The sequence below is a fragment of the Musca autumnalis genome, unplaced genomic scaffold (assembly GCF_047663935.1).
Source record: "Musca autumnalis isolate F117 unplaced genomic scaffold, ASM4766393v1 scaffold_4, whole genome shotgun sequence".
Taxonomy (NCBI): domain Eukaryota; kingdom Metazoa; phylum Arthropoda; class Insecta; order Diptera; family Muscidae; genus Musca; species Musca autumnalis.
The window spans coordinates 173555495-173582792 of record NW_027411977.1 but is presented as its reverse complement, the minus strand read 5'-3'; the positions used below and the strand labels follow the sequence as shown (position 1 = coordinate 173582792).

The following is a 27298-nucleotide window of genomic DNA, read 5'->3' as shown; positions in this document are numbered from 1 at the left end:
ATGAATGAAAAGTATCAATAAAAGTTGACAGCACTGTTGCTATCGGTAGGATTTAGTAACAGCCTTATTTTGGTTGTTAACTTTCCGAAAAATTTTGTTAATTACCGAGATTATAAGCATTTTAATTTTACTGATATTTGTCGGTAACTCAAAAAATGAGTTACAGAATTCCATTACATCTTTGGGAACGAAATTTTCGGCGTATAATGGTTCAGAAATCGATTTTCCCTAAGTTTCGTATTCGATAGTGAAAATATCGAAACTAAGGAAACCAAAAAACTGGGTCAAAATTTTAGAAGGTGTGGCCGAGGCGCCTTCATAAGACGACTATTTTTTCCTATTTGGGAAAATACGTAATTTTTGACATTTCGAGAGAAAGAAATAGATAGAAATAGGAATATGTACAGTTAGTCAATTAAGTATTTTGCCTCTTTAAAAAATTGAAAAAAAAAATGTGAATAAATTCGTTAAAAACCATCAAGTTAGAGGAAAAACAGTGGAATGTTTTCATATAATATTTTTGTAGGTAGTTTAAGATCCAATGTCTGCATGAACCGCTCGAAAAGACGTGGTTGGTATTCTAGATATTGACCAAAATCTATAACAACACAAATTATTTTACCTCAAAAAAAAAAAAAAAAATATTTTGCCTTTTACATATTTTTTTGAGAAAATGAATTTTTGTTACACGCTGGAGCTTTGTATGGTAACCAGGGCACGATGGGGCCAATAGCAGGTTTTCGAGGCAAAAAGTCAATTTTTGAAGTGAACAATTTGAAAAAAATAATAACGGATTTCGATTGCCAACACTCTGAATCACTAAAAATAAAAAAATAAATCAATCTGGTAACATCACATAGCGACATACTGATCTGGCAATGGTGACATATTTTCTTATGCATCATTTTCCGACATTCATTATAAATAAGTAGTGAAAGCATTTTAGGCGCCAAAAAGATCATTTCAACATTTTTATATTTTTTAAACATGGAAAGCTCTTCAATGGGTATGTAAAATAAGATAGTGTTAACAAATAATAAAAATGTTATGTGTGGTAAATGTATTTTTGAGTTAAGATGTTATGTCTTTTTTGGAGTATTTTGCTTTGTTATCCATGTGTTCTCTGGAGTATAACTTTTGAGATCTAGGTAGATCTAGGATATTATATATATGTGGTGAAAGGTATTAATGTGTACTATCATTTTGTGAAAAAATTAGCTGCGCCTATCTGCGCCTTTTCATAAAAATCTGATTTCAGATGTCGTAATACTTAAAAATGTGGACATTTTTATGTTTTTGTTGGCTAATAATCGGAAACCCATTAATGTTACCAATTGGATTTCTGAACAATTTAATAGACGTATATAATAATTATAATAATAATAATAAAACAATAATAATATATCGCAAACTTTGGCTTTTGTGGCGGAATCTTAGCCGATTTTTACTAAATTTGGAACCTTTTTTATTAACTTATAACAAACCACAGACAAAACCATGAAATTTGAACATAGGTATATAGGGGAGCTATTTCTATATCTGAACCGATTTCAACATAACTTGACAAACTTATTTGTAGTCCGAATTCCGTAACATTTTCCAAATTTTATTGTAATTTGATGGAATTTGCATGCTTGGTCAATCATTTTCCTGAAATCGGGCGAACATATATATGGGATCTATATCCAATTCTGAACCGATTTCAATATGATTTGCCAAAAATGTTTCTAGACCAAAATCCGTCACATATTTCAAATTTCATCAAAATTGGACATACATAGCGGGATTGGTGCACCAAATACCTAAAATCGGGCGAAAATATATATGGGAGCAATATCAAAATCTGGACCGATTTCAATATAACTTGGCAAACTTATTTGTAGTCCTAATTCCGTGGTATTTTCCAAATCGCATAAAAATTGGGCAGAATTTGCGTGTTTGGTACATCAATTGCTTGAAATCGGGCGAACATATATACGGCAGTTATATGTATATATGAACCGATATGAACCAAATTTGGTATATTAGTTTCTAAGCCCATTATAAACATCTGTACAAAATTTGGAATATCTAGCTTGCCCCAGTGATTTGTTGCCTCGAAAACCTGTCATTGGCCCCATCGTGCAGGGGCTGGATTCTTGTTCTATGATAATTTGAAATGAAAACTATTTCCTTTACAAATTTTTTCATTTGAAATTTTTTTCTTTATAAAAGTTTTCATTTCACTTTTTCATAGAAACAGAATTGAGCCCCAATATTTCCTAAAATTTTTCCTACAATTATTTCTTGAGCAATATCAAGGAACATTTATATAAGATAGATGTGACAATCAGATGTATTTTTACTTTTTTTTTTTTTAAATTTGGTTTTCAAATGTAATAGGGTCTACACATAAAATTTGAAACTTCGAAATTTGCTACCGTAAAATACTTCTTTTCATCTTAAACGTGTAATAACAATGACCTACGACAGTTCTGTATGATTTATATTTACATTTGTCAAATTTGTTGTATTTTAGAGGATTTTCAAAATGTATTTATGTTTTTCCTGAGAAAATTTTTAGAACACCCCCTTTATTCAATATTTTCTTAATTTTCAATTTCAATTTTTTTTTGAAAAATTTGTAAGTTGTAATTCATGCATTTACCTTATATAAATATACCTTGAGCAATATGTAACATGTATTTTTCTCATTGTCGGCATTAATCTCTAAAACATAGTTAAAAAATGCCTGCTCGGCGTCGTCAAATCATAGTAAATACGTTAAAAATAAATAAAAAGCTGAGACATATCGTAAAAAGTGAGAGAAATGACAGTTTGAAGCTATGGAAATCAATAACTGAGACAAGAACCAGACCGAAATCAGGATGGCCAAATCCCAAGATATTTGCGGTTCGGTTGTGCAGACAAGAAAAGACAGCTTATTGAACATCCAAAATTCAGCTAATTTGGTCTGAAAAGGTGGATAAAATCTTGATATGGGGGCAATACCAAAACGTAGACCTATGTCCACAATCCAAATCCAACTGCCAAATTACACCTAATTTGGCTGGAAAAATGTATTGTAAATCCTCAAAATATCGAAAATCGGGAGATACCGTTATGTGGATTCTATACGAAAATATTAGCCGATATTGTCCATTAGGGTTATAACTTTTCAACATTTTTCTTAAAAATGATTTCCTGCAGTGAGAATGAACTTTTGCCTTTAAATGCCTAAACTAACCTTCAGTCTATTTTATAATAAAAAAGTTTCCGCACAAACCAGTTTGGAAAATTTTTTTTTCCAAAAAATACTATATAAGAAATAATTAAAAAAATAAGTTTCAGTGTTTTATTTATAAATGCACTTAAAACTAGCCTCAATAAGTATATTCTTCAATTTTTTGATTCTTCATAGTCTTGGTACACGCACAACCCTAGAGAATGACCACAGAACTTCTATACCTTAATTTCTTTGACTTTTCTCCAATTATAACCCATATTATTGCTGTGCATATCCTTTTGGAAGAACCAAACTAGTGTCAACTTATCTTCTAAATGGAATGGAGTCATATTTTCAAGGATTTCAGCGAGAACAAGTTAGTTCTTCACAGTTTTCTTGTCATGTATAGGGTTTAGTCTCTAACGACAAAGTCAGATCCATACTATTACGGCTAAACAATTCTCTGTTAATGGGCTCTGCTATATATTTTTGGTTCTATTCCGAGGTATATTCAAAAATTTCAAAAGTACTGAAAAATAAAAACTTTAAAAGCTTTTTGTGCGGAAGCTTTTTTTATCGAATCACTTTATAATTAAGATGTTATGTAACCTTAGCTAAAAACTCATCAAAATATTATTCAGGGATACGAGGTTGTAAAAAGTCATAACCCTATTGTCCATATTCGGCCCGGCAAAATTATAGAAACATTTCTCAATTCGTTTGCAAGTTATTAATTTGGCGCCGCTAGATCAGTAATTTCGACCACTGTGCGCCGTCTATATTCACCGTCAATACATATTGGCCGGTAGATTTTTCGAAAATTTTTCTATCAAACACACCAAGCACTGCCTTATCTGCTTGCGCAAGTCCCCAGACTTCGGAAATCTATATCTTTCCAATGTGTACAAAATGGTAAGCTGTTGTTCGTAGTACAGTAATTCAGGGTTTGACATAATTTAAACCACTCCTTTGCCCATGAAATTTCCAGTTCCAAGATCTCCTTAGCTAAGATGTGTGGCAAACAGGGTTTAAAATGCTAACGCCATATTAGCAAAAGCACCGAATATTTGCAGCTTTGCCTGCTAAAATTTCTTCGAAATATGTTTAGCAACAATGAATATTAAGTTTGTCACTACGTTTGTAACTACTCGAAATAATAATTGTAGACCCCACAAACTATATATATTCTTGATCAGCGTGCAATTCTACATCGATATAGCCATGTCCGTCCGTCTGTCCGTCTGTTTTGGGAAAATTTATTATTTGTACGTAGGACTTTTGGTATTGAAAGTGGGCTATGTAGGTCCACGCTTTAGTATAGCTCCCATACAAAATGACGCGTGACGCGTCGTCGTTTTAAGGAATTTTTAAGATATTTGTCCCATTTTACCACCGAATTGGTTGTAATTTGGTATTTTGTGTCTCCAGAGGCCAAAAAACATTCCTACCAAAGTTGGTTTATATAGGTTCACGTTTTGGTATAGCCCCCTATATAACGCCCCATATGAAGTACGCGTCATTTTAATATATTTTGAATGTATTAGTCCCATTTGACAACAGAATCGGTTGCAACTTTGTATTTTGTGTTTCCAGAGGCTAAGAAACATTTCGACCATAAAATGTTTATATAGATCCACGTTTTGATATAGCCCCCATAGGACCATATCTCCCGATTTTCGGTATTTTGAAGGTTTTGGCCTCATTGTCACACCGAGATGGCTGAAATTTGTTATTTAGTCTTCGTTGGGGATATAAAACTCCCCCCCCCCCCCAGAAATTTGTAGGTATAGGCCCGCGCCATCATATAGCCCCCATAGAACGGTAACTTCCGATTTTCGGTATTTTGAAGGTTGTGGCCACATTAGTCCACCGAAATGGCTGAAATTTTTGGTGGAGGGTATAAAAAGTTCGGCCCGACCGAACTTAACGCTTTTCCCACTTGTTTATTACTGTGATGGCAACTCTAATCAAAAAACCTTGGTTGCTAAATCGCAGCGATGAATGGTCAGCCGACTGCTAAATATGTAGCCTGGTTGTCGATTATGCCTAACGAAAAAAAGATTCGGCGTAAAAAACGAAATCAGCAAAAATGCATAAAAATAAATTTGCGTTCGGTTGCTTATTTAGCCGTGTGTGTCATTATTGTGTAGCAGTTGAAGTGTACAGCTAATGCTAATGTTTTTAGATGCTAGCTTTTAAACCCTGGCGGCAAACGGTTCTCATTAAGCTGGAGAATTTTATTTATATAACAAAAATGCGACTTGAGTGTAGAACAATAAACAATAAAGACAATTTAATCCACTTTCCAGATATAATACATAATTGGAGGTACTGTATTCTTCCGATACCTCTCTCGTGCGCTACGCGTTGATACTGATTGTAAAGTAGCCCTATATGCCGCATTTTACTCTTCGGTAGCAACACGACACTCGTGGCCATACCGTGGGAGTAGGCAATACTTTGCCACAGTGTTGATAGTTTATCGGGACAAGGAGTGCTTTTATTACGCAATTGGGCCAGTTGAGTGGAATATGGTGTGACTACCTGTTGTGATTGCAGCCTGTCGATGTCATCACTGAGCGTTTTTTTTTTTTTTTTTTTTTTTATTTGTCTCTCTCCTTCTCCGTAAATAAATGCAATGTATCCAACACAGATATATCCGCCACGGAAATAAAATTGCACAAATTGAAAATTGGGAAAACTGGCCACTTTTGATAATGCAACATTTTAAAACTAGGAAGTTTCCTTTAAGGAATTACCTCTACATGTCACCTTCAAAAAATCAAAAAAAAAATATTATTGGCTTATTTTGAAGTACAAGTAGTATAGAGTATGCCGCACAATGGTTCAGGAATCGATTTTCCTGGCCAAAAATCAAAATTTTGTTTTGTCAAAGATATTTAATTTCTATATGGGATTCGCTAGTAAACATATTAAAACTAAGGAAACCAAAAAATTAGGTCAAAATATTGGAAGGTGTTTGCGAGGTGTGCCTATAAAGACGAACATTTTACCCAGTTTTGGGAAATACGTAAGTTTTGCAAATTTCTCGAGAAAGACGTAGCTATTTCTCGGAAACTGTAACAGATATTGTGTTCATCGTTTGTTTGTAAGGTAGAAAGGATTGTGGCCTTTAAAATCGTTTTAGTAAATTACCGTAGCGTTTACACAATATGAGCTATTTTATTTTTCCTGTGTAGCAGTTGAAGTGTACAGCTAATGCTAATGTTTTTAGATGCTAGCTTTTAAACCCTGGCGGCAAACGGTTCTCATTAAGCTGGAGAATTTTATTTATATAACAAAAATGCGACTTGAGTGTAGAACAATAAACAATAAAGACATTTTAATCCACTTTCCAGATATAATACATAATTGGAGGTACTGTATTCTTCCGATACCTCTCTCGTGCGCTACGCGTTGATACTGATTGTAAAGTAGCCCTATATGCCGCATTTTACTCTTCGGTAGCAACACGACACTCGTGGCCATACCGTGGGAGTGGACAATACTTTGCCACAGTGTTGATAGTTTATCGGGACAAGGAGTGCTTTTATTACGCAATTGGGCCAGTTGAGTGGAATATGGTGTGACTACCTGTCGATGTCATCACTGAGCGTTTTTATACCCTCCACCATAGGATGGGGGTATATTAAGTTTGTCACTACGTTTGTAACTACTCGAAATAATCATTGTAGACCCCACAAAGTATATATATTCTTGATCAGCGTGCAATTCTACATCGATATAGCCATGTCCGTCCGTCTGTCTGTCTGTCCGTCTGTGGAAATCACTCTAGCGTCCGAACGGATTGACGTAGGTTGATGAAATTTTGGGAAAATATGTTATATTTACGTAGGACTTTTGGTATTGAAAGCGGGCTATGTAGGTCCACGCTTTCGTATAGCCCCCATACAAAAAGAAGCGTGACGCGTCGTCGTTTTAAGGAATTTTTAAGATATTTGCCCCATTTTACCACCAAATTGGTTGTAATTTGGTACTTTGTGTCTCCAGAGACCAAAAAATATTCCTACCAAAGTTGGGTTATATAGGTCCACGTTTTGGTATAGCCCCCATATAAGACCCCATACAAAGTACGCGTCATTTTAATATATTTTGAATGTATTAGACCCATTTGAACACAGAATTGTTTGTAATTTGGTATTTTGTGTCTTCAGAGGCCAGAAAACATTCCTACCAAAGTTGGGTTATATAGGTCCACGTTTTGGTATAGTCCCCACATAAGACCCCTTATAAAGTACGCGTCATTTTAATATATTTTGAATGTATTAGACCCATTTGACCAAAGAATCGGTTGTAACTTTGTATTTTGTGTTTCCAGAGACTAAGAAACATTTGTACCATAAAATGTTTATATAGGTCCACGTGTTGATATAGCCCCCATAATACAATATCTCCCGATTTTGGATATTTTGAACGTTTTAGCCTCATTATCTCACCGATATGGCTGAAATTTGGTATTTAGTCTTCTTTAGGCGTATAAAACTTTCCCCCAGAAATTTGTTGGTATAGGTCCACGCCATCATATAGCCCCCATAGAACGGTACCTTCCGAATTTCTGTATTTTGAAGGTTGTGGCCACATTAATCCACCGAAATGGCTGAAATTTGTGGTGGAGGGTATTAAAAGTTCGGCCCGACCGAACTTAACGCTTTTCTTATTTGTTTTTTTTTTTTTTTTTTTTTTTTGATTTGTCTCTCTCCTTCTCCGTAAACAAATGCAATGTATCCAACACAGATATATCCGCCACGGAAATAAAATTGCACAAATTGAAAATTGGGAAAACTGGCCACTTTTGATAATGCAACATTTTAAAACTAGGAAGTTTCCTTTAAGGGGTTACCTCTACTTGTCACTTTCAAAAAATCAAAAAAAATATTATTGGCTTATTTTGAAGTACAAGTAGTATAGAGTATGCCGCACAAATGGTTCAGGAATCGATTTTCCTGGCCAAAAATCAAAATTTTGTTTTGTCAAAGATATTTAATTTCTATATGGGATTCGATAGTAAACATATTAAAACTAAGGAAACCAAAAAATTAGGTCAAAATATTGGAAGGTGTTTGCAAGGTGTGCCTATAAAGACGAACATTTTACTCAGTTTTGGGAAATACGTAAGTTTTGCAAATTTCTCGAGAAAGACGTAGCTATTTCTCGGAAACTGTAACAGATATTGTGTTCATCGTTTTGCAATGTTCAAAAACTGAGATAACCGGATCTATCCTCCATGAAAATTTGTTATTAACGTGTTCATCATTACAAGAGCTATTTGTGGTAAATATTTCAAAAGCACCCCAGATGTCTACATAAGCAATAACCAATTGTTATGTCTGCATACCTATACATAATCAATAACGAATATACAGAAAAACAAAACATAGTTTAATTCTGAACCAAGTCCGAATAAATATCAAAAAATACAATGAAAATGGAACAAAATTGATTAGTTATCAAAGAGAACCGTACCTAAAATCTTCTGAGCAACATTTTTGTAAAATATTTTGATGCTGAAAAATCTCATCTTGTGGTACTTTCACTACGGTTCAAGAAATAAAGGACGAAAAGGACATGAAAGGCATTGAGTTAGAAGAATGAAATGTTCTACAAAAAAATTCGCCAATCGATTTGACTGAAGATATGTCACCCCAAAACGAAGCTACAACAACGACAAATAGAGATATGGAGCTATTTTCCCAAGTATTATAGGGGAAAATCAAAAACTTCATCGCGCGATATCTCAGAAACTTGACCTATGGCGAAAATTTCCTTTTGGGTTCTTAGTATATTCATCAAGGGCTTTCAACTCCAAATGAAATTTTCGACCCCCCCAAAAATGCTGCTGCACAGTGTTATTTATTGGTGTTTGACCATCTTTACTACATATTAAAATATAAAAACCACAAAAACACTTATATTTTGATGAAAAATAGTTAAACAACTGAATTTGACCGCTTGTAATTCGTCTGAATGCTGATTGTGTTATCTGTCTAGCACAAAAAGAATTATGAAAATATCTCTATCCGTTCAATAGTTACAGAATTTTGACCAGGAAAAAACGATTCTGAACCACTGTGTGCCGCAAAGAAATTTCAACACGATCGGAGCAAAATTGCCTGAGATATGAGCATTGGAAGGGAACAATTTTTGTGTTTGTATGTAGCGTGGAAACTTTAAACGCGTGTTCCTCGAAATGGCATTTTTGATGTCGGTGCCAACGATAGCTCGAAAATGAATCGACCAATCTTCATATGGTTTGGTAGGCTTATTATTTTTTTTTTTTTTTGCCCGAATTTTGGACAAAAAACTGTCAATTTTTTCGTTAAAAATCGAAATTTTGACTTAGCTCAGAATTTTTTAAATCAATTTAAATCAGATTTTTTTAAAGACAAGGTTCTTAAAACGCCCACAAAAATATACGAAGATCAGCCCAACCGTTTTCGAGCTATCGTTGGCACCGCAAAACGCTTTTATAAAAAAGGGTTTCACAGGTAGCCATTTACCACAAGATTAAGCAATGTTTTTCAACAACAAAAATTCCAGATGTACTTCAAGATGTGCTCTTTCAGGTACAAAAAATATCCACCTAAAAATATTGGTAGTTAAAAAAAAAAAAAAAAAAAATCATGAAAAATTAGTATTTTGGCCTGCACAACTAGGGGTAACCCTTAATACTTTTGTTGTAATGTAATTTCCTGAAGATCTCATCAGAAGATTGACGGACGGACACACATATGCAGATAAATGTAAAGGCTGCTCTACAATCATTATTTCGATGTGTTACAAACTTATAAACAAAACCAACTAATCCCAGCAAAGTGTTTGTAGCCAAAAAAGTAGTTGAGTCATGAGTGCAAGTGCTTCTGGACTTCATCTTTTTACGTGAAAGAAGTCATGATTTAAAGGGCATGGTGCAGGGAGGATGCTGTCTAATTTATATTTTCATCACATATTTTGCATGACTCTGTGGAAGTCAATAAAGACACATTTTTTAAGAAGTTTTCGATTTGAGCAATAACAGCGAATTCTCTAGGATTAAAAGTAAAAAATAACCATAACGGATCATGTTTTTGCCGTTTAAAAGTCGTTTTACAAAAAACTCATAAATTGTTCATACACAATAAATTCGATGATATGGATACAAATCGGATGTTGTCAAAAGATAAAGAATAGACTGTATCTATCATGACTCTCTGTGGACTACTTCGGAAAAAAGCTGTGAAAGTACTACTTCATCATGAAGTAGTTCAATTTTATTTTGCTGGGATAATACATATGTATATCCAGCGATTTTTTCTGGAAGTGGCTCAGTGCGATGCCACGATTTCACTGTATCATTTGCATTGGTTCAAATGAAGTCGTGAAAAGTTCGATCTTTTCTTCTGTATTTGAATGAATTCCATGTACTATAAATGCAATTCGTGAAACTTCCGATGTTTTCTTGAGCATTGGAATCGATTCAACGAATGCTGAGTACAATACTTCTAAAATTGGATATTTTCTTCAACCAATTCGTGAATGCTAAATACAATTTCAATAAGAATAATTCTGTTTTTTATTTGTTATGTTTTTATCTGTAATAGTATTTGATAAATATCGAATTGTTATTCCATATTTTACGTTCTATTTCACATCTATATTTTCTATAGTGAATTCTTGTTCAATAGGATGGCATGCCAAAGGATTAGTGAAAATTCGTCTTGTTCAATAGGATGGCATGCCAAAGGATTAGGATTATTCTAGGGAATTTGCTAAGATGCCATGCCTAAGGGTTAGTAAAAATTCAACTCCAAATGATTAGTGGTGATGCCATGGAAATGATTTGGATCTTTCGGGAGGTTGCGCTCTTGTAAAATCAATGGACGAAGGTGAAAAAGCTGGGTAGTGGTGTAATAAAATTTATGAACAAATTAAACCCAAATTCTAATTTAACTTAAATTTTAAAGATTTTTTAATAATCATTTTCTTCCATGTTCAATTTCCATCACAATGTGATAAAGCTTTGCAAAAAACTTTTAGCGATCTTTTTAGCACAAAATTGCTATTTTTGCCCTTGGAATTTGAAATAAGTCTTGTAATAAGGAGAGCCTCTCAATCTCAGCCCCCGCACTATATCACTATTCCGATTGTCAAAAAAAAGATTTCCTTCAATTATCCAGGCACCATTTAGCCGTTTTTACTTATTTTTGCCCGACCATCCAAATTCGTATATATAAAATATAAAAATAAATGGATTTGAAAATAGTTACGTCCATATTTTCAAATAATTGCTCCATGTTATAGTTTTTCCCAAAGAAGAAAGAACACCCATATATAGCAATAAAGCCCTTGTATGTGTATAATAAAAAAAGCTTATTCATTCGTTTGGTTCCGGCGCAGCGCATTAGTCACCGTAATCAGCTACAAAGAGATCAAAATAAATTACAAAATGTTCATATAAAAAAAGTAGACAACATTAGATTATTTACGCAAATATTTATTGCACTTATGCCCGTAATTTCTAGCCCTAGGTAACCGGGTAGGTAGCTACCTATTAGTTATCTTTACCTACGCGTTTGGTAATTTCTACGTCCCATTTACCGAGGCGTGTAAATTTTGAAAACATGTGGTAACATTGCTGATTTTCATTCATGATTTCGTAAAAACATTGCCACATATAAGTGTTTTAAAATTTTTAACACATTGGCAACGATCAACCAGGAAAATCCTTGGTGTAAGTAACACGGCCGTTTTCGACCCGGTAACGTTACCTATGGATTGAAATTATGAAACTTTGCTTACACAGGAGATATCTATGAACTCATAGATATCTACGCGTAGAAATTACGGGCATTAGTTCCCGCTTTGATTAGAAAAGACGTTTTGTGTTGTACAGTACATTCCTATTAATGGAATTGGCTATCAAAATCAAACTTCTATGCATAATTCCCTTAAAAAATTACATAGTTTTTTATTTGTATTTTATTATTTTTGTGCAGACGTCATAAGCATCCAATATCCAATTTATGTATGCATATATATGGAACATTAACCCGTCTATACTGTTGATTCACATTTATTTTGTAATTATATGTATTTGTTCTTTTAAACACGTTAGTTCTTGTGCCTGTTGGGGCTGTGTCCGCCGCATCTGACACCACTGCCTGCCACCCTTGTTTACCATCGATATTTTTACCCTCGGATATTTTTGAGTAATTGCCAAAAAGTACACAATTGTTTTTGTTGTTGATTTTCCTTCTTAATTTATAATGGGCAAATAAGTATCTACCGCTTATGCGGTAGGCATACAGTTATACACAAACAAACATATTCATTGTGGGTATAGGTCCGTTTCAGATAGATTTTACAAAATATAGTTGATGGGAGAACGTCTGTGCGACCACACGTTAACGTTATGGCGTCTTGGCATGGCATATATGTCTCTTGTAAAAAGAAACGTAGAAAAAAACTTTGTGTAAAAACTATTTTATGTTATTTTGCCAATTTTTACGCTTCATGTAACTTTATGGCTGCATTTTTGTTATTATAGTTGTGTGTATGGGAATGCTACTTGGGCGTCTGTAATAAGATGTGAAGCTTAGCGACAATGTAAAATTGGGCTCAAACAGTAATTTTTTGTTATTCGTTAATTTGGAGATTCCCATATTCTGGAAAATAAAACAAAAACTCTGGATTTTAATATTTGCGAGATTCCGGTCTATTACGGACACAAATGCCATCTACGACCATATTTATGGGGTAAAAGATTACCTATATATTTTTATCATCCTGTTGTTGTAGCTCAGGCGTCATTGACATTTTTCATGAAAATAAGAACTGTGGTTTGTTGATGTGTTGGCTGGCTGCATTGTCGTAAATCCACCTGCCGATGTACATTAAGATAAATATGAACCAGCTAACAAATGAACCGAGTGTACAGCCATCATACCAACAATGGCTTTTTCAAATATTTGTTTATGGCGCACCAAAAACCAACAACAGCATGGCATTACATTATTTTGAACGAAATTGTTGCCTTTAATTAAATTTTTGATGAGAAGTCTAATGATTTTGGCGGCTCCTATCAGAAACACATATGATCTCGTGATATCTATGTATGTATTATGCAGCCATAGGTAATCACAGTGTCGCTCATAACAAACTGTTAATCTGCTTATATAAACATATTCATTTTTTTTTTTTTTTGGTTTACTCTATGACAATTTTGTTTAGACAACAGACAGTACACGTTGGCAGTCGTAACTACTTACAAATCACCCTATTAACCCATTACTTTAACAAGGGCATGTCACACTGAGTAACTAGAGGTTAAAAAAAATAAGTTAATAAAACTTACATTCTATTTGTAGAACAGCTTAGGTGAATTGGTGTTCAATTTTAACACACTCCACATTTTTATTTCCCTCTTAGCTGTATTTGAACATGCGAACTTCTGATTTGTAGCCAAAAACACTATACACTGTGCCTCGAGTACGAACATCAAGGGTTGTTTAAACGCTTACGGTACGGACGGTAAGACTTGACAACACAAGTCTCGGTTTTGTAGTTGGTTTTGTAGATCTGTGTAAAAAGTTTTGCCTTATAGAATTTTGAAGAAATAACCAATTATTTTTTGCTTACTGGTGATGCAGAAAGTAGCTTGTTTACATAACATTGTAATGGGTTTTTCCGTTCATGTGACTTACAAATTTTTGCTGAAAAAACACGACCGATCGTATCGGTGACATTGCCAAATAACAAACAACCGCTGTTGGATCAGTTCTGATGTATTCCGCTTACTATTTTATTCACTCAGATATAGAAATAGAAGATATGTATATAGAAGAAACTCTTAAAAAGTCGTTTTGAGTCGTATTGAGTTTTTTCGCCCATATTGACACGCCCCTCATATTTATGGAACTACAAAACCTTCTAATGCATCATTAGTCACATCAGTTTTCCACTGATGTAGAATTGTTTGGTGTAGCTAAAAAAAGCTCAGATGTGGCTTTGGGAAGACAAGTGTAAAATATCCGTGCGATTGTCCGGTGTCCATCTAAGACTTGTAATCATTCTAGATGTCGCAATTGTTCTCATCTTTTACACTAAAGAGGGTACTAGGGAAGAAAAAATTTTTCTGGTCTAACAATAAAAATGCTAATATTTACCATCAAAAATAGTTTTATTGCTTTCTGAATACTCTCCAGCATGCGCTCTAACCACTTCTTCCACTCCTTCAAAACAAGGTTTTTGGACGCTTCAACATCATCTTCTGGCTATGAAAATATTCGACCACGCCTTTTTTTGGTGTGCGGGAATCAAATGAAGTCATTGGGTTCCAAGACAGGGCTGTACGGCGGATGACGCATCAATTTCACATTTTGTCCGGTCACAAAAGCGCTGGTTTGAATCGATGTGTGAGAGCTCACATTGTCATAGTGCAAAATGATTCGTCTTCTCTTGTCCTTTTTTCTAATTTCTCCGGAGACTTCAGGCAAACAAATTGTAGTGTACCACTCATAATTAACCGTCCTACGTTCCTCAAGCCGTATAGTAGCCACATGGTCAGTTTAGCCGAAGAAACAGGCGACCATTTGCTTTGAAGTGCTTCTTCCATTAACAACTTTCGTTGGATTTGGTACGCCTTCGAGGACACTCATACGCATAGATCCAAGATTCGTCGTCTGTGACGATATTATAAACTTCGTTTGAAGCAATTTCTTTGCATAAATCGATCAGAGCCTTTTTGAGCAATTGTAAAATTGTGCTCCCAAGTGTTCATGCAATATCAAATATTAGTTGTTGAAAGAAATGTCCAAGGATGCCTCTATTTCACGGTATATAACATGGTGATCTCGCATTAGCCGTTCACGCACGGCTTAATTTTTTCTGGCACAACGGCCGTTTTTGGACGACCCTCAAGGATGCCTCTATTTCACGGTATATAACATGGTGATCTCGCATTAACCGTTCACGCACGGCTTAATTTTTTCTGGCACAATGGCCGTTTTTGGAAAAATGATAGGACGAAAATGTTCACAAGTAAATTCCATTTTTTTTTTTGCAAATTTTTTTTCAAGTCACTGTAAACAACACAACACATGGTCGTATGTCAAACTGCCCTGAGTACGATTAGGCAAAAAACTGTCAAACTTCCAAAAAAAAAATCTATTGGCGACTGCTTATTGCCTAGGCCACATCGCTCCAGTTCCTCGGGTACCCCCACTAAAGTTCAAACTCTCGAAGAGAGTAAGTGATTTTGTCCATACTTTTTTGTACATTGTAATATTTTTATACCCTACACCACTATGTGGGGAGGGTATTATAAGTTGGGTTTGCCCAAAAAGTTTGTAACGCATCGAAATAATGGTCGTAGACCCATACTTATATATACCAAAATGAATGTTTCGACGAGCTGAGTCGATCTGGCTTCGTGTTTCCGTCAGTCCGTCCGTCCGTCAGTCCGTCCGTCTGTCCATCTAAACCTTGTAATCACGCTACAGGTGGGCACACAACGAAGATATCGCAATAGTCACTAATAGAACCCAACTTTTCATTTTTGCGATTTTAATAATAATGACGGATATCATACCTTTGGTTGGGGACCTTCTAAAAGAATAGCCTGGCAATGAAAGTAGAAAATCCCATCTGTACAATGATGCAAAGTAGGTTGGCGTAGGTGGCCAAATAACGGATATAACGGAATAGTCGGTAATATTGGGGGTCCTACAGAGGAAAAGTCTATTGATTTTGGTGATGGTCGGATAATATTCAGGGGTCGGAATGGGCAAAAAAGTTATTTGGAGAAAAAGTCAACGTTTTATTTCAAAGCGAATATCTCCGCTTCTATAAGGGGTATATCAAAAACAAAACCTGCTAACGAAAGTAGAAATATCACAGTTGCAACGATGTACCGTATGTTGTCGTAGATGGTCAAATAACGAAGATATCGCAATAGCCGCTAATAGAACACAACTTTTCTTTTTTGCGATTTTAATAATAATGACGAATATCACAGCTTTGGTTGAAGACCTTCCGAAAGCAAAGTCTGACTATGAAAGAAGAAAATCCCACATTTACAATGATGTAAAGCAGGTTGGTAATACATCCCATTTTTAATTGTTTTGTAATCACGCTACACGTGGCAATTTTGATTGGATCGTCACGAAATTTTGGGTGTTAATGGGGGTCCCACAGAGGAAAAAATCTACTGATTTTGGTAATGATCGCATATTATTCAGGGTTGGGAATTTGAAAAAAAAAAAAAACTTATTTGGAGAAAATGCCAACGTTTTATTTCAAAGCGAATATCTCTCTTCTGTAAGAGGTATATCAAAAGCAAAACCTGGCAAGAAAAGTAGAAAATATCACATTTACAACGATGTGAAGTAGGTTGTCATAGGTGGTCAAACAACAGAGATATCGCAATAGTCGGTAATGCATCCCTTTTTTAATTTTTTGTGCAATCACAATACAGGGCGGAATTTTGATCGGATCCTCGAGAAATTTTTGGGGTTGATGGGGGTCTGACAGAGAAAGAAGCCTGTTGATGGTTGGCGTACATCCCACTTTTGCATTTTTTATTTAAGATGTACTGACGATGTACTTAAATGCGTTTCAAAAAAATTGATCTGTTTTAATGAAGACATTCAGAGCAAAGGCGCTAAGCTATCCCAATTTTAATATTTTGAATTTTACCAGTGAAAAGCTTATGCACGGGTGTAGTGGTGTAGGGTATCACATAGTCGGTCCCGACCCGACTATAGCCTTGGCTCACTTGTTACCAGACATACATCAGGTTCGAATATTGACTTTATTGGTCCACTCGGAAAAGTGCTGTTTTTCAGTAGCGAGTCCGTACTTCCATAGTTTCAGTTCAAAAATTGACTATATTTGGTCCACTCCTTCGAGTGCCTCCTCCACAAAAGTTAATTTTTTTTTGCAAAAATGTTTTGATAACTCTCGAAGGCAGTAACCGATTTGGTCCATACTTTGCACATCGTAATATTTCTACGAGCCATAGATCAAGTTCGAATATGGACTATATCGGTCCACTCATTCGGGTACGTCCTCCATTAAAGTTCTAAAATATTCCTCGACATGGTACGCGAGATCTCTCATAAACGGAGCAACAAACTTAGTTAATATTCCAAGATGGACCATATCGGCCCACTCCTTAGAGAACCTCCCTCACAAAAGTTAAACATTTTTCTTTAAGTGCAGTTACCAGACCCAAAAATGTTTCTACTATTTTTGTCACCTTTACAACATTTTCCGAAAAATCCGCTCCCTTACCAAAAATTAGCAAAACATGCACTTCTATTTAAACAAAAATTACGTTGAATAGCTTTCTCTTTAGAATCTTTTTCACTAACAATTTGAGTTCGTAACAATGATTAGCAACCTGATTATGGCTTCTGATAGACTGATTGATTTTGACATTTCTTGCAGATTTTTTGGCGTTTCTGTCATCTGTCCGTTATGTACCTTTTAAAGAAATTTAGATAGGAAATCAATTTTTCATAGTTCGTTATTTTGCTAGCTTTTCCATTAAAAAGTACGGGAACACAATATATGTTTATCTAAAACTTTAAAATTTTCGTAGAACACAGTGGAATCTTCCTTTTGTTCGACATTAAGAAACCATGATATGAAAAACATGTTTTTGCAATTTGCACCCCATTGTGTGTGTTACAACAGTGCGCGCACATGTCGCATACAATTCAATGAGCGAACAAGAAAACACTCTGATAGCATTTTTCAGTTTTGTTTTCCTATTTTTATTTCGAAATAAAAATTACAACTTGTCTTCTTGTTCAAAGAAATTAGTACACAATTTTGAATTTAATTAATATTAAAATTGTGTTCTTGTTGCTTGTTTTTTTTTCTCGTAAATATTTTGACATATTACGATGTTGGATCTTCTCAATTTTTATTTTAGAATTATTTGTTTTTAATTAATTGCAAATATTATGATTTTTTGTTCGCATATTTAATCCTCACACTCTAACCAATAACAAAATAAATGTTATCATTGACTAAATACGAAATAAAATATGAAAATAATATCAGTTAAATTTGCCGTGATATGAGAAGAACTTCTATTCAGTTTAACCAACGTCCAGTGTCAATAACACAGTTCGTGCACGAGAATTTATATATTTTATGCAACTCCCACAATACATTTTTGGGGGAAAAACGTATCCAAAATTATTAGAACTATAAATAATTTTCGATATTTTATAAGCCACTAAAAACAGCATTTATTTATTTTGTTCCTCTCTTTTCGAAATGGAATTTATCATAAAATATTTTTCTTTTCCAAACATTAGGTTAGCAAACTGTATTTGTAATAGCCTTTTATGGCTATTACTTCATAATCTTTAATTTTAGTCATTCCAAATTGAAAATGGAAACTATATATATATATATATATATGCACAAGTTCTTAAAAATATGCACTTAAAGGTTTGAGACTCTTGGTTTCTTTTGTTATTTTAAGATATGCTATAGTGGGTGAGTGAGTGAGAGAGTGAGTGACATGGACAACAAGAACAATGACAAATCCAGCCACAGGCATTTAAATTTAATTGAAACTATTTTGCGACAATAACATCACCTTATCATCCTCGTAGTGGGTGGTCGGTCCATCGCTCGGTCGATGCCCAAGTACAATGGAATGAATATTTCTTTTGTTTTTGTTATCTATATTTGTTTCATTTTGAAGCAGCAAAGTCAAAAGTTCAAGACAAACTTCGTCTTCATTTAATCTTCTTCGAGTCCAATTTCCATTCATTCGTTCGTTTTGCCTTTGTTTTTTCTATCCTATTCCAACGAAACATTGTGATGTTCTCGACAGAAACTAATTAACAAAACTGTACGAATAATTCAATTTTCATGTAATTAACATGAAAATGGCAGTAAGTTGAGAGAATCTAGAAGAGAGGAGTAAGGAAGGAAGCGTGCGATAGACAAGTGAAGTGAGAATTTACGACAACAGGGCAAATCGTTTTCTTGTGAAAAAATATGAACCAAATTGGTAGGTACATCTTGCATCACGAAGATAAGGTTTTGTATTTCGTCAGTTTTGTTTTTTGTTGTTGTTTGCTGCATTTTTGTATGTTTCTCTTTATTGTGTGTTGCAGAGAAACGATATACATATTTTAATAGTTTTTTTTTTTTTTTTTTTTTTTGGAAAATTCTCAGAAAATTTGGCCCGCAACATGTAAGAATGTATCATTCGGCTTTGCCGACAGCTAATTACCCTCAGCGTATGATTGTCCAAAAAAGGAGGGGTGGTCGGACATAATCCGAGTCTTTAAGAAATAATACGATTTACAACGGTTGGACCAAATCGGTTTCTCCCTTCAGGCAAAATGAACTTGTTACAAAAAATGAAAAGCGACCCGAGACGAGCTGTTAAACTGTGCCTTTTCCTATATTTGTGTGGGAGGTACATGCACGGAGGAAAAAAACATATGTCCCAAACATATTTTGTTTATATATATTTGTTTGCAATCAGTCCCAAACACAACATATGTTTGGGTCCTGCAAACAAATATATATTTAGGTGCAAACAAATTATATGTTTGGATGCAAACAAATTAAATTGTTGGTTGCAAACAAATTATATGTTTGGGTGCAAACAAATACAAACCCAAAAGCCAAAAAAAACACAAACACATGCACCAGTGGGCACTTACTGAGAGCAAGGGAGCGTAAATTTCAATGTAAAACACATTGAAATGTATGCTCACTTGCTCTCAGTAAGCGCTCACGGGCTATCTCTATCATATACACACATTTGTAAATGGTGGTGGTTTATTGAAAGACATAGAAAAAAGCAAAAGCAACAACAGACACATAGGTACATAAAAAATTCCAAAGAAATACAAAAAAGACTTTAATAATAGAAAACTGAATGGAATAATTAATAAAAAGTCACACTTTTCAAAAGAAAAAATTATATAGAAACATCGTCGAACGCTTCTCCTTAGTTTTGAAATAAAACACATCTTCCGCTAAGTTGAAATCATCTGGAATCAAATGATTATATAATGTAATAAATAAATATGGATGTACCATATTTCAAATATACATATGTATGTAATTACCAATATTCGGTCATGTTCTGGAATTCACCGTGTATCCATTTCACATCACACATGCACTTCACCTGTGAAAGCAATTGATGTTCTGTATTTCACGTGAAAAGAGCTTTCATATTTCACGAAAGAACTTTGGAAAGCTTAATTACAGCTTTCAAACTTTATCATTAACAATGAAAAAATATCAGTCTGTGTTGGCGCATCAACGAATACACATGCGTGTGTGGGTATGTACGCTTTGTTCGTTTGATTGATTACGAAAAAGAACAACAAGACAGAATACAAAGAAACGAACTTCTACAAGAGCGCGTACATGTTGAATTTGGTACCTTAAGAAAAAATAAATTTTTTAATCATAGTTTGTTAAGAAAATTAAATATTTTTTTGAAATGCTAATAGAAAACACATTAAATTTTAGTCCTATGCAGTTTTTTGTAGAAAATTTCAATTAGTTTATTTAAAAAATAAGGATTCACTCAGCTCTCGCCATCAAAATTACAGTGTAAGGAATACACCCCAACTAGGTGTAAAGTGTGTTGCAGAACAGCTTTAGGTGTGTCCGATACACGTGAGGTGCAGAGGTGAATGCCAGAACCTGCCTGATTGAATGCCATTTCTTCCTTGCCAATAAAATATTTCCATTCACTTTTTTGATTCAATTATAAAATGTATTGGACATTTAATTTACTAAAAAGCACCATTACTTTATGAAAACACAGAACACTGATTTATTCAATCACTTTACCGCCCTTACTCAAGTTCCTTTACTTTTCTGGTAAACTTGTTCATGAGAGAGCAATTTTGCCAGTTTTCTCTTTTACCAGTTTTACCATTAAAAAGTAAATGAATTATTACCATTTTTTTCCTTTTCCTCTTCGCTTGCTACGTTGATTAGCAACAACAAAGCACGAAACACACGTGTTTGGCCGTATTAATACACACCACCATTTATTATAAAACAGCATTCCGCAGCCGAGAGCCATGCTGTTACTCTCTTTGACAAAAATCCTCACTCCACCCATTAAAAATATGTTCTAACATAAAAAATATGTTTGTACCCAAACAAATAAAATTGAGATATGTATGTTACAAAATGTTGCATATTTGTTTGGATCTAAACATATATTAGTTTGCAACCAGTCCCAAACAAATATTTGTTTGGATCCAAACATATTTCTGACATATATTTTTCTGCGGATGAGTACACCGATTTAGTCCATATTAAAACCTGATACATGACTAGATGAAATAATACGATGTGCAATGTTTAGACCAATCAAAAACTCCCTGCGAGAGAGGCACAATTTTGGTCGTATTAAAGTGTATAAACCCTCTTTAGGCTAAAGGCTGAGGGTATACAAGTTTTTAGCTTGATTTCACTCTTAGAGTGAACTCTTACTCTATTTCAAACATTTTGAATCTCACTCACTCTTGTTTTTCCGTTTGTTACGCATTGTTACGCATAACTTGCGACCCTATATATATATTCCTGGTCAGAATAAAATTCTGAGTCGATATAGCATGCCCGTCTGTTGTAATTACTCTAGCGTCCACAATAATTATGCTAGAACTCTATATTTTTGCACGACAGGCAGGTTTAGTTCGAAGATGGGCTATATCGGTCCATATTTTGGTATAGCCCCCATATAACGATACCTCCCGATTTTCGGTATTTTGATGATTTTAGCTATAATTTTTAACCAAACTAGCTGTTAGTCGACATTTAAGGTTCTTTGTGATCACAACTCTTCTCCATCCAAAATTGTAAACATAGGTCGATGTTTTGATGTAGTCTCCATATAACGCTACTTCCCGATTTTCGGTATTTTGAGGATTTTAGCTAAAATTTTTAACCGAACTAGTTGTAATTTGACATTTGAGGTTCTCAGTGGTGACGAAACTTCTTCACTACAAATCATCATCATAGGTCCATGTTTAGCTACATGTTTGACAGATCTACCCGTAATTTGACATTTGAGGTTCCCTGCAGTTACAAAACTTTTCCAACAAAAATTGTCGAGATATATCCACACTTTGATATAGCCTCCATTTAACGGAACCTCACGATTTTCGGTATTTTGAGGATTTTATCTTAAAATTTTAACCGAACTAGCTGTAGTTTGACATTTAAGGTTTTTAGTGATCACAACACTTCTCCACCAAAATTAGTAAAAATAGGTCCATGTTTTGGAATAGCGCCCATATAACGGTACCTCCCGATTTTCGATATTTTGAGGGTCTTACCTACATTTTTTGATGGAACTACCGTAATTTGACATTTGAGGTTACCTGCAGTTACTGAACTTTCCTCCAAAAATTGTCAAGATAGGTCCACACTTTGATATGGGGGCTATATTAAGGTACCACCTGATTGAATACATTTTTAGATTAGATTATATAATTTAGGCATATGGGGTATCCGTGATCGGGACTAAAATTGTATACTGGAAAGGAAACTTATTATTCAATTATAGTTAAGAATATTCTATGGTGGTACTTAACGACTTTATACTTTTTTCCATTACCACCGTGTAGACTAACCCCCAAAAAAACTTGTACCATCGTAATTGAGACCGCGAGGACAACATACTACATACCACCTTGCCATATTCGAAGCTGATCTTTTTTTGAAAGAAATATTGCCATGTGCAAAATTTAGACTCGAGAGTTATCGAGCGAACGAACCATAGCGAAAAATTTGAAAATTTGAGACGATGTGCCCATCTTCGAACTTAAACTAAGTTTGAACGAAGTATTAGAAGATGCAAAATTTGGGCCACATCGGTTGATCCCTTCGAAAGTTATCGTCAGCCAGGATATATCACCATATTTGTATACTATGTTTTCAAATACCCATCATCCAGATACAAATAAATAACACTGTGCAACAAAATGGAGCTCAAAGTCTGGCTGGTGGAAAATTCCTATTAGAGATGAAAGCCCTTAGTGAGTATATACAGAACCCCGAAGGACAGATTCGCCGTGAGTCGAACTTTCGCGATATGGCGTGATGAATATTTTGCTGGAGACCCTAAAAGCCATCTGGAATCAGCGTTATATCTTTGTTCGCTGTTGTTTAAGCTTATATATAAGATGACATGTCTTCAGTCAAATCAAATGAGGATTTTTTTCGTAGAACATTTCGACCTTCTAACTCGCTTCCTTCAATGTCCTTTTCGTCCTTTATTTCAAGAACCGTAATAAAAGTGGCACAGGATGACATTTTCAGCTTCGGAATATTCTACAAAAATATCGCTCGGAAGATTTTAGGTACGGTTCCCAAAGACATAAAATCGATAAAATCTTGTTTAAGCGGTCGTTTTTCACTTTTACCCGAATCTTGCTCAGACAGCCCTATATCTATTTATTTCAATATATTATTGTTAACCTGTTGATGGGCTAGAATTCTCGGAGTCGCTAAAACAGTTGGATCTCGTTTTGCTAAGCACGTTAATTTCATTATTTTTTGAAATAAAGATCCGGATATCCGAATTATGGAACCGGTTATTCTGATATTAAAACCGAATTTTATCCGGTTTTTATGAACCGATTAACCGTATATGTATATCATTAGAAAGTTATTAAGATTGTCAATCAGATATGATTAATATGCATTAGACATTTTAAGCGGTTTTGGTGCTGAAACCAAAAAACCGTATTTTTGAACCGTTTCTTAACGTTTGTGAGGATACATTTCTGTGCGTGGAAAAAATTATTATCATGGCCTGGGGGGTGGAAAATTCTTTTTGGAGGTGAAAGCCCTTGTTGAGGACATACAGAACCCTGAAGGGCAGATCCGCCGTGAGTCGAACCTTTGAGTTATGGCGGGTTGAATTCTGGGATGGTGACCCATTATTGCAAGTGTAAAAAGTTATGTAATTGAATTTCAAGTGGGTTTAGATTTCTGTAGAACATTTAGTGTCTTACTCTTATCCTGCTGTTGTTTATGTCCTTGTTGTTGAAAAAGTTATAAAAATATACTTTAAAGAAAAGGAAAGATACAATTTCGGGGTTAAAATATTAAAACAAAAAAAAAAACCCCAGCCGATTTGCCTAGGGCACATCACGAAAATAATCTTTCGCAGACATAGCACATATTGTCCCAGTAGAACCCTAAACCCACTTGAAATTCAGTTACGTAACTTTTTACACTTGCAATAATGGGTCACCATCCCAGAATTCAACCCGCCATAACTCAAAGGTTCGACTCACGGCGGATCTGCCCTTCAGGGTTCTGTATGTCCTCAACAAGGGCTTTCACCTCCAAAAAGAATTTTCCACCCCCCAGGCCATGATAATAATTTTTTCCACGCACAGAAATGTATCCTCACAAACGTTAAGAAACGGTTCAAAAATACGGTTTTTTGGTTTCAGCACCAAAACCGCTTAAAATGTCTAATGCATATTAATCATATCTGATTGACAATCTTAATAACTTTCTAATGATATACATATACGGTTAATCGGTTCATAAAAACCGGATAAAATTCGGTTTTAATATCAGAATAACCGGTTCCATAATTCGGATATCCGGATCTTTATTTCAAAAAATAATGAAATTAACGTGCTTAGCAAAACGAGATCCAACTGTTTTAGCGACTCCGAGAATTCTAGCCCATCAACAGGTTAACAATAATATATTGAAATAAATAGATATAGGGCTGTCTGAGCAAGATTCGGGTAAAAGTGAAAAACGACCGCTTAAACAAGATTTTATCGATTTTATGTCTTTGGGAACCGTACCTAAAATCTTCCGAGCGATATTTTTGTAGAATATTCCGAAGCTGAAAATGTCATCCTGTGCCACTTTTATTACGGTTCTTGAAATAAAGGACGAAAAGGACATTGAAGGAAGCGAGTTAGAAGGTCGAAATGTTCTACGAAAAAAATCCTCATTTGATTTGACTGAAGACATGTCATCTTATATATAAGCTTAAACAACAGCGAACAAAGATATAACGCTGATTCCAGATGGCTTTTAGGGTCTCCAGCAAAATATTCATCACGCCATATCGCGAAAGTTCGACTCACGGCGAATCTGTCCTTCGGGGTTCTGTATATACTCACTAAGGGCTTTCATCTCTAATAGGAATTTTCCACCCCCCAAAATTTCGGTTCACAGTGTAATAATATAAATATTTGTTGGTTCTGTGAAACGTAGGTCGATCCCACCGGCCTAAAACCAAAGTTGTTGAAAAATATTTCCCATTTTTTTTATTTTCTGTCATAATGACATATAGAAATAGTTTCTTTGATGATGATATCTCCCTTAGCTCAAAATACATCGCCTGTCAACTGATTTATGATGAACTTTGGCAATATACATTTTGTAAATTTCTGATTAGGTCTCTGATGTATGGATTGCGTGTAAAGTTTGTTGTGGCATTTTCATAATTTTCAAAAATTTCACAGACCATTAAACCTTGAACGAATGATTTCGAGAATTGTATTGAAAGTAAGAAGAATAAAAAGTCGACTAAAAGAAACTAGAAAAAGAGCCAAAAAAGATGAGGGAAAAATCACAGATACTGATACAAAATCATAATTCTATTATGGCGACAATGCAATGGTCGTTCATTCTTCCCGCCACATACTAGGGGGTCCATAATAAACACTAAAGAATTTTCTTTTTTTTGCATTTTTCACCCGGTGCTGCTGATAACCACCGGAGTGATGGTGTGGGGTGTGGTCCTCCTCATCCCTATAGCCATGCAAAATAGCGGAGGAGCGGAACGAAGTAAAGTGTTTTTTTTTTTCATTTTTTGCTTGTGGCAAATTGCAATTGCATGCAACCCTTATGTCTTTAATGGCTAGAGGTTCGTTCGTATCAATGTGTGTACACCAAGTAGAAAAGCAGAGACCAGAATCAAAAAAAAAGTGATGTGAGCTAGTGGCTGGCGGGAAGGTTATTTCTGTTGATGTATAGGTGTTTATTATACAAATATGTATTTATATAGCTGCATATGTGTATTGTCTTTGAGCTGCACTTGTTGTTCTTAATCAGTTGAAATTCAATTTGCATTGCTTTTCTGTCTGTCTGTTTTTCGGATGGTTTTTCAGTACATTCTTCTGTCGTACGTTTGTCCGCACCACACAAATAAATACATACATATTTGTTTTTATCCGCAGTTCTTGTAGTTGTAGTTGATGTTTTCTTTTGAAAATGTTGTCTTTTACAATATGCCTTCTACATGTATAGATATGTACATACATATGTACATGTTTTTTTTTCTGTTAAATTATATTAATTTTTATTTGTCACTGCAACAATTGCCTCCGATTTTGTTTTTGATGCTCTTTTGCCTTGCCTTCAATGCATTTTGATAAGCACATTGGCTTCAATGTTCAATTCCTAAAATTGTCAAAATTCGTAATTTGTCGAATAATACTTTATAAACATGTGCAAAATAGCATTTTTTATACCCTCAACCATAGGTTAGGGGATGAGAGACCTTTCGGTCGATTGTGATCATCCATAGAAGTATAGAAAAGCTTTAATGTAACAGTCCCCGGCAATGCCTCAGATTTGCTCAGTTTAAGTAGTGATTTTGTGTATTTTTTTTGGTAAAGTTGGTCAAATGGTTCATTATATGCCAAGATTTATTATGCTATAATTCTTCGGCTCCTTCATCAAAGATAGATTCAGTAATTGCTAGACTTGTTGATTGTGATCTACGCCTAGCTAGTTCATCTGCCTTCTCGTTACCCCTAATATCATACCCACCCAGCATAGTCGGAAACAATTTGTTAGTTTTTCCAATGCTGCACTGCACTCAAGGAAGGCCACAGGTTTGATGACTTTAAGAGCCACTTGATGACTATCCACATAGTCACCCATTCAAAGATCTCAGCATCCAGACTTTTTATCAATTCTACAGCTTTCCTGATCGCGATGATTTTAGCTTCAAATACACTACAGTCGTTGTCCAACTTGTATGAGTATTCAGCAACTAGCTTTTCACAATAGACGCCGGCACAGATACCTTTTTCC

The 27298-nt window shown here is 34.8% G+C and overlaps 1 protein-coding gene and 1 long non-coding RNA gene across 17 annotated transcripts in view; both read left to right on the top strand.

Moving 5' to 3' along the window:
• Positions 1 to 27298, top strand: part of mub (poly(rC)-binding protein mub) — a 260107-nt gene that overhangs the window by 201854 nt on the left and 30955 nt on the right. The gene's annotated exons all lie outside the window — the stretch shown is intronic.
• Positions 45 to 20162, top strand: LOC141400753 (uncharacterized). The gene is made up of 2 exons (XR_012412193.1): positions 45 to 715; positions 2128 to 20162. It is a non-coding gene; the product is annotated as an uncharacterized lncRNA (long non-coding RNA).